The sequence below is a fragment of the Eublepharis macularius genome, chromosome 3 (genome assembly GCF_028583425.1).
Source record: "Eublepharis macularius isolate TG4126 chromosome 3, MPM_Emac_v1.0, whole genome shotgun sequence".
Classification (NCBI taxonomy): domain Eukaryota; kingdom Metazoa; phylum Chordata; class Lepidosauria; order Squamata; family Eublepharidae; genus Eublepharis; species Eublepharis macularius.
The window spans coordinates 34,981,512-34,995,063 of record NC_072792.1 but is presented as its reverse complement, the minus strand read 5'-3'; positions in this window follow the sequence as shown (position 1 = coordinate 34,995,063).

The window sequence follows — 13,552 nt, the reverse complement described above, 5'->3', positions numbered from 1 at the left end:
CCATAAAGAACAAGCTTCAGCCACCTCCTAGCTGGTGCTGTGTTTCTCACCTGAAATGGCCTGAGTGGGGGCTATTGGGAACATTGGAGAAAGCCATGTGTTCTTTGGGTACATGGTTTCCCCTCACTGAGCCAAATAATGCCCCCCAGGCCATTTTAGACAAGGAAAACAATGGTGTGTGTGTGGGGGGGGGAAGAGGATGAAGTCATTTTTCCACATGAGCTGCAGTCCCAGTCAAAATCAAGCATGTTGTATGTGGTAATTGAGGAGAACTCGCAACTCACATCTGACTGTTACGCAGGCTGGGGACTGCAGACTAGACATGGGCACGAACCAAAAAAATTTAACATCTCTGCAGTTCATGGTTCGGTGCCAACGACGATCCTGAGGTCGCGAACTGCAACGAACATTTCCCATTGCCGAACCAGTTCGAAGTTTGTGGTTCATGGGCATCAGAACAGCCCCCATTGGAATTAGAGAGCCCATATTCCCGGGGAGTGTTTAACAAGCTCTCCTCCAGCCATTACCCAAGTTTGGTCAAGATTGCAATAGGGATCCAAGCTCCAATTAAACTCTCAGTCTCTCTCCCCAAAGGCTAGCAAGTAGCAAACAACATCTCTGTCACACTCCACGGCTCACTGAAAGTGAAACCCAGCCTGGGAGACCATGGCTATTTATAAGCATAGGTCCCATTGAGCAACGCAGGAGGTCTGTGTTTGGTCGTCAGAGCTGCCTATCAGGGTTTGCAAGGATGAGATTGGAGTGCCCATGGCTACAGAACACCCCCTTCCCCCCTCCCCTGGGTGTCTTCTCCAACTTGTAACCGCTTTGTAGCTCCATGATTGGAAGGAAGATCTGCTGATCAAGGTAAGCTGGGCTTCCATTCGGGTTTCCAGGGCGACAGAAGGAGCACAGACAGTTCGGGCATTTCCTCCCAGCTCCATTGCCAGCAGAATTGATTGCTGGCTCCAGAGTGTCTGGAGTGCCCGAACCGCAGCCGAATGCACCAAACCAGTCTTCTTCCAAATGATGGTTCATTGGACAAGGACAATCATGAACCACCAGATCGCGATCGCACAATCGCCAATTTCGTGGGTTTTTGAAGTTTGTAATGCGGTTCGTGCCCATCTCTACTGCAGACTATGTCTGGGTACTCTGTACTGTCTCTATTGACCTGATTCCAGTCCATGCTGGGATGGCGCACTCCTGGGGCCCCATATATGCTACCATGAATTTCATCATGGAAGATAGGCAGGCAGGATGTATGTAATAAATAATATTGTTTTATCAGTGTTCATGCATTGGTAGGAGAAGGGTGGAATATGTATGATCTGCAGTAGAAATCTGCACATGCTGCTATTTTCAAATTTCATCTAGCTAAACAAACATTATGGAGGGGTAGGATGCAGAACAGAATGGTCTTCTGAAATCATACATGGGAATAGGGAATGGAATAGGGAATAGGGAATGGAATAGGGAAGTGTTAAAGAGCTACTCTGGATATTTCAAGGATGACAGGAGAGAAGCAATGTTGCAGTGTGTTAGCTTTGCCTTTAGCTAGCAGTTTACTATGCGAAAGGGGGGACCTTTAACATATCTTCAACTGAGCAGATTTTCCCCAAATGAAGAGAGAGAAAGGATACAGCACAGGCCTGGACATGAATTTCAGTAAGTTTTATTTAAATCATTTTGCATAGGTTACATAGATTTTGAGAATCATGGTACAGCATGGTCTTAGCAATACAATAGCTTAATTAACAATGCAATAAGAATAAGGCATAGTGAATTATTTTACCAATCCTGGAGATGTCCCAGAGATTCTCGTTGATGGAAAGAATGGGAGAGCGCTTTGCCATTCTGAAAGGGAAAGGAGAGAGATAGCAAGGAGGTATTCCTTACTTTCTCTCCTCCTAGCTTCTTAGACTCCATGGTTTTTCTGCTCATTTATATATGATTTCGGCCTACATCATCCCATTCAAACTCACCAATGAGATTCCTCAGAGTCATTCCTGGCACTGGAAATCACCTAAAAATTGTAACATTTGCAGAATTTGCACTGAGATCATGACATCTGTAAAACGGTCAGGTCATTCTGATCCCTCAATATTTGCTATCATTACTCATATGAATAACATGTATCAGCAAAAATCCCCTAGATTTTAGCTTATTGCCATTTATCCATCCAAAGGTTCATTTTGACTCCATTTTGTTTGGTTCAGTATATCCTGAGTTCCTTATGATTAAGGCCTATGTGATTGATATATGCATAGTAATTGCTGAGTTATTTCATGTAGACCTATAATGAGATTGATTGACCTGTGAATATATAGATATAGGCATGCATGTATATGTGTTTCCAGCAAAACAATCATGTGGTTAGTGTCAAAGTGATGTTATAGTCAAGGCAGTGTTCCTAACTGACTTGGACTAGCATTTCTGAATGTACTGGACTGGCTCTGCAGATGGACAGTCAGAGTTTCCTCTTAAAACCAAAAGAGGCCCTTAAAAGAATATTTCTTGCTGTGGATTTTCCTCTCTTTAATTGTGTTCTCATGACTGCTAATGTGTGTACAATGTTTTCCTTCTCCAGACATAAGAGTAGATGTGAAAGTTACTGTGTTTTAACGTCTTGAATCTTAAGAGTCAGAAAAAAGAAAAAAAGATTGTCCTTTTGAAATCTGTGTTTGTTATCCGTCAGCCGCCCCCCTTCTTCTACTATTAGGTTTTGTGACATTTTTGACCGAATCTGGCCCTCTCCCCGTTATTGATTTCGTCTTAGTCCACATAAGCTAATGCAAACATCGCAAAAGCAAACGTCACTTGTTCTTCCCTGTTCAGAGAACATGCCATTTGGAATGTTTCCAGTGAGACACAGCTTTGTGCCTGAAAAATAATATTCTGGTGCTTTCCATACTTAAAATGGAGCACAGGATCAGAGAAATAGGCTGGCTTCACTGTACAGGAATACAACAAGTGCCACAAAGAACATCACAAATTTAGAACTACTCAGCCCGGCAGTAATTTATGTTAAGTTTTCCCATACTTCTGGATCTTAAAAAAATGGGCAAGATGTATATTCCTTCATTTCTGCAGGGGTAAAATATTTATTGATCTCCTTTGTTGCACAAGCCCAGAACTAACACTTGTTCTCTTATTATTTCCTTGACAGATGCAAAGAGGCTCTACAGAACCCAGCTTTGCATAAAGCACCGCTGGACTGCCAGTGTGTAAAGTGACTACAGAGATCCGCACCCAGGAATGCACTGTAGGGACTAGCATGCCATATGAGTCTGAGAGGTTGGGCAAGTTCCAACCTCTCAGCCTAATCCAGAGATCCCCAACACGGTAACCAGGGATGTCATGATACCCATAATTGTGTTTCCTGGCACATACTTGCCTCTTTCTCCAAAACAAAGATCCAGTCCTGGGCTGAATCCACATTCCTCAGCGCATCCCAGTGTTGCACTAAATGTTTGCTAAACACCCAGAAGTATAGCTTCTTTCAAGCGTGATTTCTGAATCGCGCTAGAAAGACAATATACTTCCAGGTGTTTAGCGAACATTTAGTGCAACACTGGGACGCGCCGAGGTAATGTGGATTCAGCCCTGGTTTTTCACCACCTCACTGGAGCAGGATATGCTTCGGAAGATCCCAGGGAACAGTATTGTGTTCCAGAGAATAAGCATATGGAAACTGTTGCCTCCAGCATAGGAGAATGTTTAGCTTGAAGCCAAGTCACCTACCGTTTTGTGACTGGCCCCAAACCCCGCCGTAACAATTTTGCAATTACCCCCACCCCTTTGGTAGCCTTTTGTTCCAATACCAATTCTCAGAGTTCTAAAAGTGCCCACAGGGCCAAGGTTGAAGTTCACTGGACTTTCCAACTGCAGCTTGGGAAAGTCCTGGAATTTGGGAGCGGTGCCTTTGGAGGGGGAAATTTGAGGAGGGATTTCGTTTAGGGCGAAGCTACAAGTGACGAATGACACTTGAACGGCAAGTGTATTTCTCCCTGTTCGCTTGCGCTCCACTCAATCCACTTGCCGTTCAAGTGTCATTTGTCACTTGTAGCTTGGCCCTTAGAATCTATGGCTGAGTTCTCCAATGTGTTACTTATGGGCACCATAGATCCCATGGTCACATTTCTTTGGGGCCTGTCAAGTATTTTTTAGAAAGTGGGCAGGGCCAGCTGGGGCTTTTGCCCAGTAGGGCTTCTGATTGGCCACTGGAGATCTGATTGAGCATATTTTTAAAAAGTTGCTTCAGAAGAAACTTCCACCACAGCATAAGGATCTTCACTATGTGACTGGAGATAAAGTGTGTACGCAAGAAAGTATTTTTAAACAATATGTTCAGTTTAAATGGCATCCTGTTGAACAGAGCTTCTGCCTGAAATGTTGAAGAGTTACTATTAGAATTAACCATGCCCTCATTCCTTGAGATTTTGTGGTTGGCTCTGCCTCTTGTGGCAGTGATTTCATGTTCTTGTGCAACATCCAGTGTCAGAGTTCGAAAGGAGATAGCCGATTCAGAAAGATTGGGGACCCCTGATATATGGTGTACCATAGAGTCTGCCCTCTGAAGCTGCCATTGTCTCCAGAGGAATTAATTTCTGTAGCTTGAAGATCCATTGTAATTCCAGGAGAATTCCAAACACAACCTGGAGGTTGGTAGCCCTACCTAATTTATAGGGTTGCATTGTGAATAACATGGTAAAAAGTGTCCATCTAGGTTTTCCTGACCTGCTTGAAGAAAAGTTAAGGCAACAAATATGGTAGTGTTTAGGGTGCTACAAGTCTCTTTTGTGATAAAGAAGATAATTTTCTGTGATGGTGCCATGGTTTTTATTTTATATTTCTAAATCAATATCTGGAAGTATTTCAGCTTCATTGTTCAGAGTCTTTCATGTCCTTGACATGTGAACCTTGGCTTCTGACAGCATAGCTGCCTGCCTAGGAAGCATATATTTCAGCATTAGTAAGCCTTAATGGGTAAGACTGTGTAGGAGGACAGGATCTACTTGTAGGGGGCCCTGTTCTCAAAAACCCCTCTTCACTAATTAGCAAATTGACAAGAGGAGTGATTAAAAACAAATTAAATAAAAGTGCTTTTAAACTTTAGGTCTGACACATCTGACATTTTCTTTCTTTGCATCCCTGGAGACTTATTTTTTTCAGGGATATAATTCACAGGCTTTGTGAATGTTCTTTTTTTAAAATGCAGCTTTCATAATAAAATACTCTCTTTAAAAAGGGGAGGGGGGACCAAGCCCTATAGCACTCATATAATAAATAGCAAAGGAACACTTCAGGTGATGTGGTGATGCTTTTTAAAGTGAATCATAGGTACCTCTCTTCCATCTGAAGTGTACTTTAATCAGTACTATCAAGTAGGCTGTCGTGTACGGTGTTGCTGAAAAAGAAGGAAATTGGGACATATTACTATGGATGTGGATCGAGGACTAGCAAGGCTTTAACGGGTGAATTACTTGTAATTTTGCTCATCCTGCTGAACAGAGAATATTGAGCAGGTACAAGAGAGGGCAGAAGGAAAGATAATGGGCCCCTGGAACTAGAACTATGAGAAAAGTTAGAGAAAATTAGGTTTATATTCATGGGGGAGGGGATTGTAAAAAAAAGGGCTGTGATAGATGCATATAAAATGATATGAGACATGCAGGAAGAGATTACTATGAAAGTGTTCCGGTGGGTAATCATCTCCAAGAGAGGAAATTGGAAGTCTAAAAGTGAAAAGTCCAGAGAAGAGCATCGAGAACTTTGTACATATTTCAGTATAGTTTCTTAGTACCAAAATGTAGCAAGTGGATGAGGTTACTTAATGAGAGGAGCTGAATGTGTTTGCAGACTTGCATCAAATGCCAGCTGGAAAAGAAATAGCAGCTAGCATTTCTTTACACATAGGGAGTTAACATAGGGAGTTTATTAACATGGGATGTATTGACGATCAGCAAAGATAATACCAAAGCTTGTATCCTCTCTGTCACTCCATTCAGACAAGTTTGAAGCCATTCTCCAGTGCAAAGAGCCTTCTTCTAAAAGAAGAAGAGTACCTTCCATCAGAGGAAAGCTTCTTGGAAAAGAGGAAGGCTTCATTTGGGGAAGCAAAGTGATAAGATTGGGGTTGTCATATTGCCTGGTTGGCTGGGTTTTACTTAGAATCTAGGAATGTTTTCCAGTACTTATTTGGATTATTAGCTGACTGACATTGTCAGCTTTCATTATCAGTATATCTAATACCCAAGATGGACCCACCTGTGGATACTTAAATCTGCAGTATGGGGCCATGTAGAGTGAAGGGAGATTTTTTTTACAAATATGTTTTTTTTTAAAAAAATGGAGGGAAAGTTACAAACCTCCAAACAGAGGAACTTGTTGTCTTTGCACAGAAAATGCATACCTACCAGCCATGCAGATGGGTAACTTCCAGAGTACTGATACTGCACAAGAGGCCAGTGGACCAGGAGGAGTTGGAACCCACCCACCGCCCCACCGCCCCATGAGTTGAGCGAGTGAGGAAGAGCAGAAACCACTTCAGCCAGCCAGTCTCATGGAGTCCAGTTACTACCCCTTCACTGCCCAGCAGCAGGAAGGAGGACAGGTCGATGGGTAGATAGAGAAGTGGAGTGGAGCCATCACTGCTGCCCCTGAAGGGGAGGTGAAATTGACAGAGCCTTTGGGGAGGCAAAGTTGAAATAAATAAAGCCTCTGAGGCTTTGCTGGCTCTAGAGAGGTGAAACCTTTACATTTGTCTTCCTGGCTAACATTGTGTCTCCCTTCATTTGTGGCTGGGTGAAGAAGGAGCTGCTCAGTATTCATGTTTTATCTATACTGAATCAGGTTCAAGGTGTTGGTTCTTACTTTTAAAGCCCTGAGCGGTTGGGACTGGCATATCTTCGGGATCGCCTCTCCCTGTATGTTCCCCGGAGACCGCTTCGATCAGCGGATAAATGTTTACTGGTGGCTCCCGGCCCTAAGGAAGTTCACCTCGCTTCAACCAGGGCCAGGGCCTTTTCAGTCCTGGCCCCAGCCTGGTAGAACGCTCTGTCAATGGAGACCCGGACCCAGCGGGACGTATTATTGTTCCGCTGGGCATGTAAGACAGAGCTGTTCCGCCAGGCATTCGGTGGTTGAAGTGGGCAGTGCTATGTCAGCCTCCCACCTTTGGGATGGGGGCTTCTCCCCACCATTGCACCATAATGTATTTGGTTAATTTATTTTATTATTGTTTATTTTATGTTAATTTTAGAATTTTTTTTGTTTGTTTTTATTGATTTTAACTGATGTTCACTGCCTAGAGCCCCTGAGGATGGGTGGTTTATAAATTGAAGTAGTAGTAGTAGTAGTAGTAGTAGTAGTAATAATAATAATAATAATACCTTCTTCAGCTTTGTCAGCTTTGAGAATGTAAGTAAAAAACATATTCAGGTTATACAGCTTGGCTAGGGATGGAGCAGCTTTTGGCACAGAATCTGTGAGAGGTCTTTGGGGGGTTCAGTTAACTCTCTGAGGTTATGGACTGACACATTAGTCATTCTGTGCAGAGAAACTCTCACTCAATATTACTCTATGTTGGAAGATGTTTGAGATGTTCAGCTGCAAAACTATGCACGCTTAAGTTAGCCACAATAAATGGATATGATTTCATTCTATGTTAGATTTAGACAGTTGGATGAGTCCAACCAGCTTTTTCACTAGTGAAAAAGGAAGGAATGTAACCCAAAAGGCTACACTGATGATCATGGGACTTGGATGGACAAATAGCCATGTGGGACCGGAGCTGTAGTGAGGAGAATTTGGTGAGATTGAGTAAAAAAGATGGTCACAACCATCACATTAGGCTCCACACCTTCAGTGACAGCAAATGTTGTTGAAACCAGTGAAATTCATCTGAAATCAATAGTAGATTGGTGTTCATAAACTAGCACTCCAAATCCCACTTCAGCTGATTAACAATTTATACTAAGTGTAAATAGTACAAAGTAGAATGTTTATGCATGTTTAGCTTGTTTATTCAGTTATTTACTTCATTTATACCCTGCCTTTCTCCTCCCTGCTTTTGCTCAGCCTGGCTTCTATTAGGCCATAGGAAATTTGATCAGCTGTGCAGATGTTTAAAAATGTTGCTTTGGCACCAGCTGTCAACACAACACAAGGATCTTCACTGTATGACTGAAGGTTAGCTGCAGCAGCCATTTTGTGGATGGCTCTGTATCCTGTGGCAGCCATTTTACAGCTGCACCCAACAAACAGTGTCAGGAACCCAAGGGTTCCCACAGGGTCAGAAAAGTTTGGGACCTGTGGTCTAGTACTTAAACTGTTCAAGACTTGGGAGAAAAACAAACAAATTGCTTCTACAAGGGCATTTTTATTAACTGAATGGATAAAAAAACATGTATCAGTGGACCAGTAAAACAAGCCACCATAGGAAAGGGTACAGTGCATTGCTCTTTTTTCTTTCTTCCAGTTAAGCCTTGCTGTTTCATTAAAGCACCTGAGCAAATTCTGAGAGGAGTAAAGGTCAGGTAAATATATGTTTTCTATTATCTTTCCCCCAATTTTTGTGGTACTTAACTGCAGGAGATGCAAAGCAATTGGTAGATTTTCAAAATTAGCAGTTCGGATAATATTCAAATTAGGTTACCCGATAGCCCTATGCATAACACAAGCAGTAGTCAGGAAGAATGAGCAGCGATTAGGCCACAATTGCAAAATGTGTCTTCACTTCTAAAAGTGTTTTATTATGTAGTCTCGGAATGTTTTTGGACTGTTCAACCCTGCTGTTTAAGTACAAAAATCTCTATTTCAATTTTACTTTCTCCTTGCCAGCATCAAGCCTGTCATTCTTTGTTTTTTCTACAAACAAACAGTGAAAAAGTATACAACCAAATCTGTTGGCAAAAATATGAACAAACGTAAAAAGAACTGAAACAGAGCACATTTTCTCATCTCTAAGTTGCAAAACAGAAAGTTGTGAATATAACTGTTATATATTCAGAATTAAACTGCAAAAGAAGATTGACTGATTCCATCTCAAAGACTGAATTCCGATCCAAGCGCTTTGCTTTCTATTAAAATTATGAGCCCATCTCCCTTTCAGACATGGCAAATGAGCTTGTGACATCACTATACGCTTTTCAATGAAGTTAACTTGTAAGTTCGATTCCCAGCCATTGGCTGACAAGCAACAGGAAAAGGAGCGAGGTCAGGAGAAATTACTTTGAGTGATTCCGCACACGTTGGATAATGCACTTCCAATCCTCTTTATAGATAATTTGGAATGAATTTTTTTGTGTGCGGAACAAAAAATCCAGTGGCACCTGACGTGGGCTTTCGAGGACCACAGTTCTCTTTGTCAGATGCATCTGGCGGGGAGGGCTGTGGTTATCGAAGGCTCGTGCTGCAGTGGAATTGTATGGTCTTGGTGGTGCTGCTGGGCTCTTTTTGATTTTGCTACTACAGACTAACACGGCAAACTCCTTTGAACCTTTACACAAACAAACTGATCCCCACAACAAAAAGAGCTGTTTGCATCTCCATATCAAAGGAGTTGTTTACATCCCTTCTCTCCTCCTCCCCTCCCCTCTCCTCCTCTATATTTGACCAGTTTCTTTCTGCCCTCCATGCATCTGACGAAGAGAACTGTGATTCTCGAAAGCTTATGCTACAATCAAATTGGTTGGTCTTAAAGGTGCTACTGGACTCTTTTATTTTCCCCACAGTCTAAAAATACTCATGGAAGGCTGACGGCTTCCTCTCGTGATTTTTGACACCATTCATTTACAAAACACCACAAACGTGATTTGTGGCATTTTGTAAACGGATGGTGTCAAAAATCATGTGAGGAATCCAACAGCCTTCCCGTATCTCGCTATTTTTAGACAGTGAGGAAACGGCTTTCATTAGCATATGCTTGAGGCTGGGATATTTTGTTCTAATACGCATCCCACATTGAACTTTATTTGCCACAATGTTGCACACTCACTCAATTTAGACATTTTTTCTTGCACTGGCAATTTGGCCCTCCTGGCCAGCAGCATATCTGCTTTGGCCTGGGGGCTTTTGCCCCCCCCCCCGAGGAAGAGATGCAGCATGTTCTTCCTGACATCCAGGGATCTGGGGAGGGGGCAGAGCCAAACGCTTGAGAGGCCATCCTCAGCAGTTTGCCTCAGGCTCAGCCCACTCACCTGCCCTGCAGTAATGTAGGTTTACCTGATTGCTGGTTATTGGGGCCAGGTAGGAATTTTTTCTCCTTTCTCTAATTGGCTGGTGGAGTTTGGAGTTTTCACCTACCTTGTACTTCTTGCATGGATTGTGGTAATTGGCTTTGTGGTCGTTCCATAAACAGGTTTTCCTTGGCTGGATAGGGTTTGGGAGAAATGAGCGAGCCAGGGAGACCCTTGGCACATCCCCATTTGAGAGGGAATTGGGGTCTGTCAGGATCGCTGATATTGGCCGTTGCCACATGCTGTTAAAGAGACAGGCTACTTACTGAACACTGGCGTTCTTTTTCACAGATTCCAGATGCCTCCGATTTCAAAGCAGAAGCAGGCAGTTTGTCTTGCGTCTGATCAGCGTCCTTGACTCGGCACAGGAAAGAGCGGGAAATCCCAGTCTCAGAAAAGACGCTGATCAGACGCAAGACAAACTGCCTGCTTCTGCTTTGAAATTGGAGGTATCTAGAATCTGTGAGGAAAAATGCCAGCATTCAGTAAGTAGCCCATCTCTTTAACAGCATGTGGAAATGGCCATTGTTTGATGGCTGCCAGCTGAGATGGCAGACTGCCGTGTGAGACCTCCTGTACAAGTACGGCCCCTCATGTTTGACAGTGAGGAGGTTATTAGGCTTGGTGGACATCCCATATGCCTGGCTGACCAGGTCCCAGCCATGCTTTGGAAGGCTCATGCCCGGGACAGAAGGGCACACCCAGACAGGTCAGGCCGGTGGTCCAGGAGTGACCCCAGGGCCTGACCTGTACCGCTAGTCAGGCCCTTACCATATTATGGCCATTTTCACACATATTACTTGCCACCAGAACATTGTGCAAAACACCCGGAAGACAGTGTCTTCTTACGTGAAATCATGCCAGGAAGATGTGATTTCACGCAAAACTCCCGGATGACAACGTCTTCCTGGCGCGATTTTGCACAAGAAGACGCTGTATTCCAGGTGTTTTGCATGATGTTCCGGCAGCAGGTAAGACGTGTGAAAACATCCTATGTTTAATGTTATGTTGTTGCCAAAATAAAATGGCCCGTTAGTTCCCAACATTTGTGTATGCCTTTCCATTCCGTCTAGGTGGGCAGTCCTACTAAACATCCTACTAAACCAAACGCCACTTCAGGACACCAAACTGATTTCAATGGGAGATTGAAGTTTGCACAAACCTGTCTTTCTCTTGAAACAATGGGACTGAAAAGATCTTAACATTTGCTGGATAAGACTGATTCAGTAGATACAATAGTGTCAATCATAATAGAATGCCCTTGCAAACTGGATTCTTGAGGGGTCCTTTTAAGCCCTTTTAAAAGTCCTTTTGTACCATATGCTCTGGGGCCATAAAGCTGGATTTAAGTTCGCTTGTTTTTCCTTTTATACTGTGAACTTGCTTCATTCCGTACACTGAATCTGATTTTTCCCTCATCGCTGTTTAATAGCCACTTTTGCAATTTTGTAGTCAGACCAATAAATGTTTAACAGCATGTATTAAAGATTTTACATCTCTTCTGTTAAAAGCACTTAACAGAAACACAGCCCCATGTAAAGCATCTATGATGAAATGAAGAGAGACTATATATTAGGTAGTTGGGATTTAGCTGTGGGGGGGGGAACAGTTTAAAATATCAGTTGAATTTATATATGACAAGGATAAGCCATTAGTTCAATTAAAACAAAAACATAAATTTCATTTTGTCTGTGGTGCATATTGATATTTCAGTATGGCAGACTGAGCCTCACTGATGGTTGTGATCAGGATTGGCCTTCTGACAAATAGAATTTATATATTCCGTACAGATACAAACCTCTTACCTCTGTAGACGACAATCAGCTCCTTTTATAATCAGCAGATTAAATTACACTTTGATTAAATTACACTTTGATTAAGTCTAAGTACTAGGATGTTTCACAGATGCATTTTTTTAAAAAAAATCAGACACAACCTAATGCTACTGTTTAATTATTATTATTATTATTAGCATTAGCATTAGCATTAGCATTAGCATTAGCATTAGCATTAGCATTAGCATTAGCATTAGCATTAGCATTAGCTTTAGCATTGAGTCGTATTTGGACACTAGTATGTTTCCTGGAAAGAAAAGGCAAATAATCTCTTTCTCTAATTTATTGAGTCTGTTGCTATTGTTTTATATAATCTGACTTTTAAGGTAGACACTATCATTTATTTATTTGTTGTTGTTTGTTTACCAACCTATCTTTTCTCACCAAGGGGAGTCCAAATTGATTATGTAATTCACCTCTTTTCCATTTTATGCTCATAACAACCTTGTGAGGTAGGTTAGGCTTAAAGAGTGTGACTTGCCCAAGTCACCTAGCAAGTATCCATGGCAGAGCAGGGATTTGAACCTGGGTCTCCCAGATCCTAGTCTGACACTCTAACCACTATACAACTCTGGCTCTTGTTCTTAATTCCAGAAGTCTTATTTCACCCTTTGGAAAGTCAAACTGTTAAGCCCCTGTGATGCAGTACGGGGGCTGGGGAAGAGTCAGACAGAATTTTACTAGAAGCAGTTTATGAGGGTTGTGTAATTCTTTGGGGTTTAGTAGGCATGCTGACTGCTTGAGGAGACTTCTGGCTTCCAATATTCTCTACTTTGATATTTGTAAATAAAAAATATGTTGCAAAGTTGCCATATGTTTCTAGTCTCAGACTCATTCACATCTTTGTAGCGTGCTCCGTAATATCTTTCTGCTCCCTTGAACACTGCTGGTGATGTCATGTAGAACCTCACTCCATGCCAGTTAGAAGCATAGAGTGGGAGAAAAAGTTTGGCACTGGGAACTTGTTCAGCATTAGCAGGGAAGAGAACAACTGAAGCATGTGGAGAATTCCTCGCATTGTTGCTCACTCAGTGTAGCCCTGCTTGTTTCTCTGGCTAGTATCAGAGTGGAGAATTCAGAAACTGAGCAGCCAGCAAAAAATATTTTCTTCCCTGAAAACAGCCTTCCTTTGACAGACACAGTGGCCTAAATCTCCCTGAAAGAGATTCTTCATAATAGAAGGGCCTCTCTGATTATGTTAGTTGTCGGAAGGCTGAGAGCCAAACTACAGGTGATGTCTTACACAGGTTGGACACTAGTTGGCTTCCCTCAAGTTTTGATGGGAAATGTAGGCATCCCGGTTTTACAGCTTGGCTCTCCATTACAGCTGCAAGACCAGGATGCCTACATTTCCCATCAAAACTTGAGGGAAGCTGACAAGTGTCCAACCTGTGTAAGGCGTCACTTGTAGTTTGGCTCTGATTCACATATTAGGAAGTCTTATTCAGAATAAGACTATGGTTTGCAAGGAGAGGG